The following is a 13,947-nucleotide window of genomic DNA, read 5'->3' on the forward strand; positions in this document are numbered from 1 at the left end:
AAGAAAGCTCAGCAATAGAAGTATCAATGTACTGGAAAAAGAGATAAGGGAGTAGAACTCAGAACAAGGAATGGTCCACATATCTCACAAAAAAGCAGGCACAGCTATGCTATGTTGGTACCCACAGCCATTTGGAGGAAGTGAGTGGAGTTAAAAGATAAGTTGTTCAACGTGGCAACAAGTTCAGCCAGGTGGAAGACAGTAGTAGTGATGGAGACTGGTTGGACCTCCATTCAAGGAAGAAGCAGAGAGCCCTCAAACCTTCTGGTGGGGGGTGGGTGGAGGTGTAGAGAGATTGGACATCCATAGAGAAGAGGCCATGGTTAGGGTCACGATATTGGAAACTGTCTAAGTGATGGAGGGCATTGGAAGAGTCACATATGGTGGTGGGAAGAGACTGGACAAGGGAAGGCAAAAAAGAGTAGAGATAGGAAGAAATCAGTTCAGTGGGGCAGGTAGAGGTGAAGCAATAGTTCTACCAGGGCATTCCTGCTTGTGAATCTTGGAAAAGAAGTGGAAGCGAGCAGCTCATGGTTGGGAGAATATAAGGTTGGAGGCCATGGAGGGAAGATTTCCAGAGCAGATTTCCTTCCCTAAAAGGCGTTAGGGGAGGAAATCTGTCATCCTCCATGGTCTGGCACACAGGTGACTCCAGACCCACAGCAATGTGGTTGGCTCTTAAATGCTCTTTGAACAAGGGCAGCTAGAGATGGGCAATAAATGCTGGTCTATTCAGCGACACCCACATCCCATGGACAAATTTTTAAAACAATTTAATTCCCTGGACTCACTCAACAGAACGAACGTGAGTCTGGGGAATTACTAATGGAAAATAAGGAAATGGCAGATAAATTGAACAGATATTTTGCATCTGTCTTCATAGAAACCATAGAAAAGTTACAGCGCAGGAGGCCATTTGGCCTATCTTGTCCATGCCAGCCCGAGGACACCCAGGTGCCCTTTCTAATCCCACCTTCCTGCACCCGGCCCATAGCCCTGCAGCTTACAGCACTTAAGGTGCAGATCCAGGTACTTTTTAAGAGTTTAGAGTTTCTGCCTCTACCACCAACTTGGGCAGTGAATTCCAGGCACCCACTACCCTTTGCGTAAAAAAGTTCTTCCTCATGTCCCCCCTACACCTTCTGTCACTTATCTTGAAACTATGTCCCCTGGTTCTAGAATTTTCCATCAAGGGAAACAATTTTATCCTGTCCACTCTATCTATTCCCCTCATAATTTTGTACACCTCAATCAAGTCACCTCTTAGCCTTCTTTGTTCGAAGGAAAATAACCCCAACCTATCCAATCTCTCCTCGTAGCTACACTTTTCCAACCCTGGCAACATTCTTGTAAACCATCTCTGCACTCTCTCCAGAGCTATTATGTCCTTCCTGTAATGTGGTGACCAGTACTGCACACAATACTCCAGTTGTGGCCTCACTAGTGTTTTATACAATTCCAACATTATATCCTTACTTTTATAGTCCATACCTCTACCAATGAAGGAGAGCATTCCATATGCCTTCTTTGAAGTGAAGGAGCCTCAGCTCTTGCAATTTTCCAACAGGTTTGAGGTGATTACAGCTTGTATGGGCAATAAATGCTGGCCAGCGATGCCCACATCTCACGAACGAATAAAGTCAGTAGACCAAAAATAGTTAATAGACACAGTTCTCTGCAGCCACAAGCAGGAGTCCCAACGGCTGTGTTGCCTGCCTGGTTTGCTCTGCTCTGGGCTGGAGATGAACTTGCAATAGGAGGGGGAGAATCCACTGGTTGTGGTCCACATAGGTACCAATGACATAGCTAGAACTAGGAAAGAGGTTCTGCTGTGAGACTATGCGTGTTCTGGTGAATCATGTAACTAGGATGGTAGAGAAAGCTTTAAACTAAATAGCGGGGAAATAATGATCTGAGCATGACAGAGTGTGCAGAACACACCAGCGGATAAGGCTAGAGGTTACAAAAATAGTGAAAAGACAGAATTAAAGGCTCTGTATCTGAATGCATGTAGCATTCATAACAAGTCAGATGAATTGACAGCAGAAAGAGAAATAAATATGCATAATCTGATAACAGACACATGGCTGCAGGATGACAAAGACTGGGACCTGAATATTGAAGGGTACATGACATTTAGGAAGGGCAGGAAGCTAGGAAAAGATGGTGGGGTAGCCCTGTTAATTAAGGATGATATTGGTACAATAGAGAGAGATGACCTTAGATCTGGAGATTAAGATGTAGAATCAGTCTGTGTAGAGATGATAAAAGTAAGAAGCCACTTGTGAGAGTGGTTTAAAGGCCCCCAAACATGCTGTAGGATGGGGTATACAGGAAGAAATAATGGTGTTTGTGGAAAGGTGTGGTGATAATCATGGGTGATTTTAATCTATATATAGATTGGCAAAAGTAGCCTGGGAGGTGAGTTCATAGAGTGCTTTCAGGACAGTTTTTGAGAGCATTACACTCTAGAGCCAACCAGAGAATGGACTATTCTAGGCCTGATAATGTGCAATGAGGCAGAATTAATTAATGACTTTGTAGTAAAGGGGCACCTAGGTAGTAATTATCATAATATGATTGAATTTTGCATACAATTTGAAGGACAGAAGAGTGGATCTAAGACTAGTGTTTTAAACTTATATAAAGGCAATTATGAGGCTATAAAAATAGAGCTGGATAAAGTGAACTGGGAAATTAGGTTAAGGAGTAGGTCAATAGAGATAAACTGCAGAGAATACAAATAACATCCCAGAAATAAGTGTGCATCAAGAGGTGAAAGGGAGGGAGAAACTTAAAACAATTACAATCACTAGGGAAAGGGTACTGAGAAAATTATTAGAACTAAAAGCTGATAAGTCCCCAGGTCCTGATGGACTTCATCCTAGGGTCTTAAAAAGTAGCTGCTGAGATAATAAATGCATTGATTTTAATTTTCCAAAATTCCCTAAATTCTGGAAAGGTCCCATCTGATTGGAAAATAGTGAATATAACTCCTCTGTTGAAGATAGGAGTGAGACTGAAAGCAGGAAACTACAGGACAGTTAATTTAACATCTGCCATAGGGAAAATGCTGGAATCTATTATTAAGGAGGTTATAGTGGGGCACTTAGAAAATCTCCATGCAATCAGGTAGCGTAAACATGGTTTTGTGAAAAGGAAATTGTGTTTAACTGATTAGAGCTTCTTGAGGAATTAACAAGCAATTTGGGTAAAGGGAAACCTGTGAATGTGCTGTACACAGATTTCCAGAAGGCATTTGACAAGGTGCCACATCAAAGGTTACTACACAAAATAAGAGCTCTTGAAGTAGGAGGTATTATATTAGCATGGATAGAGGATCGGTTAGCTAACCGGAAACAGAGAGTGGGCATGTATGGGTCATTTTTGAGTTGATGAGATGTAACAAGTGGAGTGTCACAGGGATTGGTGCTGTGGCCTCAACTATTTACAATCTATATTATTGACTTGGATGACAGGATTGAATGCATGGTTGCTAAACTTGCTGATGACACAAAGGTAGGAGGGAAAGTTAAGTTGTGAAGAGGGCATTCGGAGTCATAGGTTAAGTGAGTGGGCAAAAATTTGGCCGATGGAGTATAATGTGGGAAAACGTGAACTTGTCCATTTTAACAGGAAGAATAAAAAAGCAGCATATTATTTAAATGGGGAAGAGATTGCAGAACTCAGAGGTACAGAGGGATCTGGGTGTCCTGGTACATGAATCACAAAAAGTTAGTATGCAGGTACAGCAAGTGATCAGGAAGGCAAATAAAATGTAATTGTTGTAAGGGGAGTGGAATATAAAAGTCAGGATGTTTTGCTACAGTTGTATAGGGTATTGGTGAGACCACACCTGGAGTACTGGGAGCAGTTTTGGTCTTCTTATTTAAGGAACATAATTTTATTAGAAGCAGTTCAGAGCAGGTTCACTCGACTGATTCCTGGAATTAGGGGGTTATCCTATGAGGAAAGGTTGTACAGGTTGGGCTTGTATTCATTGAAGTTTAGAAGAATGAGAGGCTCTCTTATTGGAACATTTAAAATCCCAAGGGGACATGACAGGGTGGATGCTGAAAGGACATTTCCCTTTGTGGGTGGGACTAGAAATAGGGTACATAGTTTAAAAATAAGGTCTCCCATTTAAAATGGAGATGAAGCGAATTTTTTTCTCAGAGGGTTGTGTGTCTTTGGGACTCTCTTCTCCAGAGTACCGTGGAGGCAGAGTCATTGAATATTTTTAAAGCTGAATTAGATGGATTATTGATTGACAAGGGAGTCACAGGATATATGGGGTAGGAAGGAAAGTGGAGTTGAGGCCACAATCAGATCAGCCATGATCTTATTGAAGGGCGAAGTGGGCTCGAGGGGCCAAATGTCCTACTCCTGCTCCTAATTTGTATGTTCGTATGTAATTGATGTTTGGTCTCTGCAACATAGAGGTCGGTTCATCAGACAACAATGATACCATTCCTGTCAGCAGGTTTGATGAAAATGTCAGGATTACATCTCAGAGAATAGAGTGCAACAAGTTAGAGTGAGTGAGAGGAGCAAAGAACTACTGCCATTCACACCTCCTCTAGGCACATCCTTTGTTTCTTCACTTGTCCCATTACCATTTCTTTTGGCCCTACACCACTAACTCTTATTTCATTTAATCCCTCCTGTCTGCCACCCTATCACAGTCCTTCCCTTTTGTTCTTTCCACCCTCCCCCCTTTCATTTGCTTAAAACCTATTATATATTTGCTTTTTCTTGTTCTAATGATAGGTTATTGGCTTGAAATGTTAACTCTGTTCGTCTCTCCATAGATGCTGCCTGACCTGCTCAGTACTTCAAGCATTTTCTGCTTTTATTCATAATTCTGGTCTATTTGGCTTCCATCTCAAATCCTGGTCCACTATGCCAGAATAAACACCACTTTCCCACTCCCAAAAAAATGGATTTTTTAATCTATTTCAGCTGTTATGACTATTGAAGGTCAGAATAATGTGCTCCAAAACAACATCAGTGAAATAAAACGACAGATGCTCAGTCTCCATTCAAATTGAACAATTTATCCTCACTGCAAAATTGTCGATGCTACATTTTGTAGAATCATAGAATGGTTACAGCACAGAGGGAGACCTTTTGAGACCTTTGTGTCCATGTTCGCTCTCTAAAAGAGCAACCCACTCCATCGTGTTTTCCCTGTAACCTTGCAAATATTTACTTTTCAGACAATGATCCAATTCCCTTTTGAAAGCCTCAACTGGCACTGCCTCCATCACAACCTCAGACAGTGTTTTCCAGGTCCTAACCACTCGCTGCCTAAAAAATGTCATGTCGCTGTTGCTTCTTTTGCCAATCACCTTAAATCAGTGCCATCTAGTTCTCAATACTTCTGCCAACTGAACAGTTTCTTGATATCTAATGATTTTGAGCAGGTTAACTCCTCCTGTCAACCTTCTCTCTTCCAAGGAGGACAGCCTCAGCTTCTCCAATTTATCCATGTAACTTCACTTTCTCATTCCTAGAACCTTTCTCGTGAATCTTTTTTGCACCCTCTCTGACATCTTTTCTAAAGTGTGGTTCCCAGAATGGGAACAATAGTCCCCAGTTGAGGCCAAACCAGTGTTTTATACAGGTATATAATAACTTGCTTGCTTTTGTACTCTATACCCCTATTTATAAAGCCCAGGGTCCCGTATTCTCAACCTGCCCTGCCGCCTTTAATGATATGTGCAAATATATTTATATAAAAATCATCCCCTTTTCAAATCAGGAAGAAACTAAACAGATATGAATCTCCTAACATTTACATTTGTCTTACCACAATTCAGTTTGTGCACTAGACAATGTTGAAGTTATTAGGCAAACATGAGTGCTGAGCATTTGCTTGCTGTAAAACCGCAGGAGGAGACTTGCACAAGGCATTTATAGTGACCACATGATTTTTAGCTTTGCTGAAAACCACAAGTGGAGGTAGGGAACATTTTCTTCATGCTATAATCACAGTTAGTAACTCTTCTGTGTTTATATACTGGGACCTGTACTGTGAAGTAGCCTTAAATTTAGTGATCTACTGTACACATGGCTTAAAATAATAGAAAAATTATAATTGTACAGCTCAATCAGAAAAGATAATCTAATATTCCAGCAATTGGAGTTATGAATACATACTCTCATGGGAATCATAGACTATGGAGAGCAATATTAAAAATGAAAGCACCACATAACTAGAGTATGGTAGCATAGTGAATATGTTATTGGACTAGCAAACCTGTTGGTCGAAACACTGCTCTTCAAGAAATGCCTACCTTGAAGAAGTTCTGTTCATCAGTGAAGCCCAACGCAAACTGGAGGAACAGCACCTCATCTGTAATGCTATTTCCATTATAAAGAACACAAGAAGTAGGAACACTTTACACTTTACAGCCTTCCGGACTGAATATTGAATTCAACAACTTAGGTCTTGAGCTCCCTCCTCCATCCCCACCCCTTTTCTGTTTCTTCCCCCTTCCTTTTGTTTTTTTTTCTTTTCCAATAATTTATATAGATTTTTCTTTTCCCACCTATTTCCATTATTTTTAAATCACTTATACTCCTCCACCCCCACTAGAGCTATACCTTGAGTGCCCTACCATCCATTCTTAATTAGTACATTCGTTTAGATAATATCACCAACTTCAACACCTCTGTGTTCTTTTGTCTGTGACATCTTTTGATGATCTGCTCCTATCCTAACACCCCCCCCCCCACATCTCTTCCCCGCCACCACCCCCGGCCCCACACACCTTAAACCAGTTTATATTTCCCTCTCCTTGTAAAGAAAGATCAGTTCTGTTGAAGGGTCATGAGGACTCAAAACGTCAACTCTTTTCTTCTCCGCCGATGCTGCCAGACCTGCTGAGTTTTTCCAGGTAATTCTGTTTTTGTTTTGGTCAAAACACCTGCCTGTTTCAGATGCCCAAATTGGGATGCCATGACATAAATTTAGGATCAAATTGGTTGCAGTGTGCACAGTGTATATTCCAGCCAATTACACTGACGATATATAATAGAAACTATTTACTTAAACTTGCCACAATATAATTGCACTCTCCCACCAGTGGTGGTACAATACCTCAGTCTTGCAACTTCTAGCTGCACAGCCTTCACTAGAGAAATCCCTATCCCCCAACCAAATCTACTGCTATGCTTCCCAAGTAGCCCCAAGTTTAGTTATAATAATATAAAACCAAGTATAATATTAAAATAAAAGACAGGAAGCAGGAATTGATACATGGTTTAATTATCTCCCACCATTTAACCTCACTTCCGCTGAGTCTACATTTGGTCTCAATCATAACCTCCCATGCAATACCACAGGAGAGCGAGATAAGTGCATAACACACACGTTCTGTAATAGTTACTTCCTTCCTGTACTACTTGCCCCATCACAATTTTCTGTAATGCTATCTCCATTGTAAAGAACACAAGAAGTAGGAACAGGAATAGGCCATTTTGCCCCTTAAGCTTGCTCTATCATTCAGTAAAATTCTAGTTGATCTCCACTTCACCTACATCTTGCCCACTGGCTTCCATATCCCTCAGTTCTTTTAGTATCCAAAAATCTATCAATCACTGACTTGAATATACTCAATGGCTGAGTAATCACTGGGTTAGAAAACATCACAACACTTGAGTGAAGGAATTTCCCATCTCAGTTCTAAATCTTTTTCCATTTAACTTGAAATTTACTAATTACTGAAAAACGCTAAGGGCGGAATTTTTGGCTTGGTGTGCAGATGTGTGCCTGACCCACTCAAGCATGAGATCGCACGTGATGATGTCGGGTGAGCATCCCGACGCACTCACGCGATACTTCGGTCTGCAGGCGCGTGCAGAGTCGGAAGCACGGCCGACAATTAAGAGGCCTATTAAGGCAATTAAAGTAGTAATTAACTGAGATTTTTCATTGCCCATCCAACGTTATGGTCGGTGGGCAGACGAATCTGCCAGGTGGCCTTTGCATTTTTCAGGAAACCTCATCTACGGGAGTGGGGGGTGGGGAGAGAGATATGAGGTTTCCATTATTAAATTTAAAATAATAAAAACTCAAGGACAGAACTTTCATCTGGTGTATGTTCCGGTAACTGGTTCTGATATGTGGGCATTTTTTTCCCGGTTTTTAAAATCTTTATTTTTGGCATTTAAATTCTTCAGCTCCCTGAGGCAGCTCTCTGCCTTCAGGGAGCTTTCATTGTGTGCTCCACCGTGCCTGCGCAGACTTCAGTGCTTGCCCTCCTCCCACCCCCACCCCGGCAGCGTTGAGCCTTAGAGCACGCCTTGCATGCTCACTGCCCGTTAATTGGCCAGCCAGCGTGAAATCATGGTCTGGGGCTAATCGCAGTCGGGGTCCTTTCCCCGGCCGCTCCCTCCGCACCCGCCATACTAAAAATCCTGCTCAAAGAGTTAGTCATCTGGTGTGTGCTTCCAAACTAATTTGCAATGTGGCATAACTTTGTTCCTTACACTTAGCTGTGACTGGGTCATTCTGTTGCTGTGACCTATTCTCAGACTGGGCTTTGCTAGTCCTCACCAACATAGAATCTTACTTTTATGATCAGGATTTTAGTGCACATATTGTGGATGACTTCTTTTTTGGAAGTCATTATTGCCTCTTTTTTTAAGCTAATTCACAACTCCACACACCATTCCATCTCAGAATGGTTATTCTTCCTGTACCACAAAGCATCAAGAGAGCCACATGTTACAAGGCCACTACTGGTGCTAAATTGACACAGGCACTATGAGGTGCCGAAGAACTCCTTCAGGTAGGAACAGCATCCTCTCAGAACAATAGATTAGAACACTGACTTGAGGGAAGTGTGAAGTCATGTTCTACCAGTGTTAAATTGTACCTAGCCCTTGCAAGCAACTATAATGCCATATAGAAACAAATGACAAAATGAAACACAAGTTTCTAAGCAGAACCATTCCAATTTGACAATAAACAACGCTTCTTTTTTCCGTCAGAAATCCAAATTAGGTATTAGTTCTGGCTTAGTAGTAACTTAACTCTTAATTCTGCATCAATAGCTTGTGGGTTGAAGTCCCATTCCACTGCATAAGTGCAAAATTTAGGCTGACATTCAGTACTGAGGGAATGGCTGCACTGTCAGAGGTGCAGACTTTTGGATGAGACATCTGTCTTCTCAAGTAGATGTAAAAGATCCCATGGCACTACTTTGAAGAAGAGCAGGGGGTTTCTCCCTGGTACCCTGCCAATAGTTATTCCTCAATCAATGTCACAAACAGATTAAATGCAGAAGATGCTGGAAATACTCCGCAGGGAGTAGGGGGAGGTGGTGGCGGAGTGGTAAGGTAATCCATAGGCCCACTGGACCAGTAAACCATAAACCTAGGGTACTGCTCTGGGGGCACAGGTTCAAATCCCACTATGGCAGCTGGTGGAATTTAAATTCAATTAATTTCATATATCTGGAATGTCATTAAAACCCATCTGGTTTACTAATGCCCTTTAGGGAAGGAAATCTGCCATCCTTACCTGGTCTGGCCTACATGTGATTCCAGATCCACAGCAATGTGGTTGACTCTTAAATAGCCTAGCAAGCCACTCAGTTATACCAAACTGTTTTGAAGTCCAAAAGGTATGAAACTGGACGGACAACTTGGCATTGATTTAGGCACTGGAAACAACAATGGCACACCCAGCCCTGTCGACCCTGCAAAGTCCTCCTTTCTAACATTGTGTTTGGGGGGGGCGGGGGGGGGGGGGGTTGCTTGTGCCAAAATTGTGGGACATGTAAAAAAACTAGTCAAGCAACAGCCTGACACTACCTATAAGGTATGATTCTGTGAGTATGACTATGTCCCAGATACCACCAGCACCAACCCTGGGTATGTCCTGTACTATTGACAGGCAGACCCACCTAAGATGGCAGCACAATGGTATACAGTTGGGAGGGAGTTGCTTTGGGAGTCCTGAACATCGACTCTGGCCCCTTGAAGTCTCATGGCATCAGGTCAAACAGGGGCAAGGAAACCTCCTGATAGATATCAACTACCATTCTCCCTGTTGAACACACTTGAAGAAAGCACTAAGGGTGGCAAGGGCACATGTACAAGAGCACAAACGTACTCTGGGTAGGGGACTTCAACGACCATCACCAAGAGTGGCTCGGTAGCACCACTAATGACCGAGCTGGCCAAGTCCTAAAGGGCATAGCTGCTAGACTGGGTCTTTGGCAGGTGGTGAGGGAACCAACAAGAGGGGAAAGCCTACGGGACTTCATCCTCACCAATCTACCTGTTACATGGACATCTGTCCATGACAGTATTGGTAGGAGTAACCAGTGCACAATCCCTGTGGAGACGAAGTCCCGTCTTCACATTAAGGATACCCTCCATCGCGTTGTGTGGCACAACCACTGTGCGAAATGGGATAGATTTCAAACAGGTCTAGCAACTCAAAACTGGGCATCCATGAGGCGTTGTGGGTCTTCAGCAGGAGCAGAATTGTTCTTAACCACAAATGTAACCTCATGGCCCAGCATCTCTACCATTACCATTAAGCCGGGGGAATCAGCCCTAGTTCAGTGAAGAGTGCAAGGAGGCATGCCAGGAACTGCACCAGGCATACCTAAACCTGGTGAAGCTTCAACACAGGACTACTTGCATGCCAAACAGCAAGTGATAGATAGAAGTAAGTGATCCCACAACCAACAGATCAAATCTATATTCTGCAGTCCTGCCACATCCAGTCGTGAATTGTGACAATGGTGACAATTAAACAACTAACTGGAGGAAGCTCCACAAATATCCCCATCCTCAATGATGGGGGAGCCCAGGATATCAGTGCAAAAGACAAGTCTGAAGCATTTGGCACTTCTGGCTGAAGATGGCTAAGAGTGGATGATCCATTTCAGCTTCCTCATGAGATTCCCATTATCACTGATGCCAGTCTTCTGCCAATTCAATTAACTCTACGTGATATCAAGAAACAGTTGAAGGCACTGGATAGTGCAAAGGCTAGGGGCCCTGACAATATTCCAGCAATAGTACTGAAGACATGTGCTCCAGAACTACAACATGCCTCTATCCAAGCTGTTCCAGTATAGCTACAACAGTGGCATCTACCTCGCTACGTGGAAAATTGCTCATATATGCCCTGTACACACACAGCAGGACAGCCCATTACCGCCCCATTAGTCTACTCTCGATAATCAGCAAAGTGATGGAAAGGGTCATCAACAGTGCAGTCAAGTGGCACTTACTCAGCAATAACCTACTCACTGATGCAGGTAAACCTGCTGGGCTGGTCGCTTAGCGTGGACCTCTCCTGCCACCTACTAAATCCTGACAGCGGCAGAATGAGGCTCCTGTGGTGGGTGGGCTGTACAATGCCAGCACAGCCACTCGTAAAATTCTGGTAAGGGCAGGGATGGGTGGGTAGACAGTGGGCGGTCCAACAGCGGGATTTTACGCGCCCACCCCCTCTTCCCCAGCCTTTAAACAGGTGGTGGGGAGTGTAAAATTCAGATCTTTTGCCATCAATCTGAAACTTTGGCCCAAATCTTGCGCCCTGTGGCGACATTTAATCAGGTGGGAGGGTGGCAGGTAGGTTCCCCATCACCTTGATGTTTTCAACCCAATTAAGCCCATAGTGGGAAGACCTGGGACAGGTCTTCCTGTTCTGCCTCCAATTTAGGCCTTAAGTGGGCAATTGTACCCTGAAAAGAATGCTGGGAATGTAACCAACACAAAGTAGGCTCTTGAAATGCAGGACTACTGATAACCGACAGTCCATTCTGACTCTTTGCATCTGTTTGTCTTTCCATTGGTCACATGGTTCTCCTCGTCTTCTCTTCAGAGGTTTTCAGGTTTACAGACCGGACCTCTGAGGGATATACCAGCACACTCAAGGCAACTGATTATTTACTTTTAGCCGCAGCATTTCGAGTTCTGAGTCATTCTTAAATCAACAAGCTAGCTTTCAGCAACCATAGGGCCTTGATGAATGAGGCCTGTAGCAATTCTGCCAATCTGATAGTTATACTTGTCAATTCTGTCATTTATGTTCTGCCAGGAAGCTGATACCCGTCCTTCAATATATCAAAAAAGCCAAATTATTGGTTAGCAACATTAAAAGAAAACAAGCAATTTTTTTTTCCAGGAATCTTTTTTCTGAAATCATATTCAAATATTTCTGCACTGGATTACTGACAAAGAAAGCCTTAAAGAAAACAATTTATACCCTCGAGCACTTCTCTTTGAAAATACAACAAACAACTGCAGTACTTGCAAATTTGTGCCACAACTCACGTTACCTTTTCTTCAATGTTTTACCTATGAATGCACTTTACTAACCTTGCTGAAGAAGCAGGGCTGTTTTCCACAAGACGCTAAAAATTCTAAAAGCTACTGCTTCAAAATAAACAGCAATATGACGTCCGGATTCAGCTACTGTTTATCTCCACCACAGAAAAATGTGCCCTGTCATTACACTTACACATTTAATCTTGATTATTTTTTTTTAAATGTTACATACAATTTCCTTTGAGATTGCAAAAGCCAGAAAGGAATGAATGAAGTGCCAACTTACTGCCCCAGAATCAACATAAATGTTTAGCATTTGACCTTTCTCTCAACTGAACTTGACTTTCTTTGGTTCAACTCTTCAATGCAGATTTTTTTGGAGGTGGAGGAAAGCATAAGTTGGGGAACATTATTCTTTAACAGTTATAGTTTTTTAAAATCTTTGCATATTGCTGTAAAATGAGCATATTTTAATGTCTGATATGCTCTCAATGTATTATGCTCAGCATGTTTTATGGTCCTTAAATCTCATTCTTTTCAAATTTACTCAAATGCAGTTTTGTTGAAAAGTCTACAGATTCTAATGTTTCCCTGAAATCTGTTTCCCTGGCCCTCTCCGACAGCAAAGAAAAAAATACACATCAAGTGGAGACAGAAAAATTACAAAATAACCAACGCTAGCAAGATCCCGCAGCCATGATGCCAAAACTCAAAAGCGTTGCACACAATGCATTTAACTCAGAAAATAAGTACTGTGAGTAAGCAGAGACACAGCAAATGTAGCAGATGTTCTGCACAATGCTGGTATAAGAAGCCCCACTGGGCCTGTTTACTTCTGAGTCATGACATGCTGACATTTAACCCCATTAGCCTCAGGCTTTATGGTACCTAATGGAACCTGACATTTCGTAGTCAGTGCTTCACTGAGCACCAGGAAGACATCTTACAAAGAAAGCAATGTTGCAACACCATTCGTATTCTCAAAACTGAGACCATTATTGAGCCTAAGGAATAATGTTGCCAAAAATTGTCTCCCTTTGAGACTCTATCAACCATAACAGAAATATTCTTCTATACTATGTCTATATTGTGGATTTGCAATGTGTTAAGGCCATTCATTTGTTAAACAGGGTTCAGGCTGCAAGAAGCAACACAAAAACAACTGTGCCAGCAACACTGTTTAAGTCACATCTATGACCAAGGGGCAGGATTTCAAGTTTTGAATTTGGATCCTGCATTATGGTCAAATGATGGTTCCAACCCTGTACTCTATCGAGAGCAGTCACCCAGTGGCTATTTTTTCTGAATTGGCCAATCAGTGGCTGGGATCACACTCGCTGTCCAATTAAGGGCGGTGGTGGACTCTTGAAGCTGGAGGGCCAACAGGAGGACCTCCGGTACAGAAGGAGCTGCTGCCTGCCATTGCAGGTAAGGAAGTGAGAGGGCGCCTCCATCTTGAGGAGCCCTCTCAGCAACTTTTAAAATTTTGAAATTAAAAGATGGCCACAGCAGCAGGTCTCAAAACCTGCCTGCAGCTTTGGGCCTCTCCAGGTCTGCTGCAGGAAGGCTGCCTGCAGGCAACTGGACCTGTTCCCAATGCTGGGGGACTCACAGGCTAAATCTCTGATAATTGGCCTTAGCTAG

General features: G+C 42.7%; 1 protein-coding gene across 2 annotated transcripts in view; it reads right to left on the reverse strand.

Annotated features, from left to right (window-relative positions):
• The window catches only part of lrp5 (low density lipoprotein receptor-related protein 5), a 233,240-nt gene that overhangs the window by 115,584 nt on the left and 103,709 nt on the right, over window positions 1-13,947 (reverse strand). Inside the window, exon 1 of one of the 2 annotated variants that reach the window (XM_041197279.1) lies at window positions 6,300-6,318. The exons of the other annotated variant lie outside the window; for it this stretch is intronic. The gene's annotated coding sequence lies outside the window, so the exon portion shown is untranslated. Of the gene's footprint in view, window positions 1-6,299; window positions 6,319-13,947 lie in introns of those variants that run through there. 2 annotated transcript variants of the gene reach the window in all.

The sequence above is a fragment of the Carcharodon carcharias genome, chromosome 10 (assembly GCF_017639515.1).
Source record: "Carcharodon carcharias isolate sCarCar2 chromosome 10, sCarCar2.pri, whole genome shotgun sequence".
Lineage (NCBI taxonomy): Eukaryota > Metazoa > Chordata > Chondrichthyes > Lamniformes > Lamnidae > Carcharodon > Carcharodon carcharias.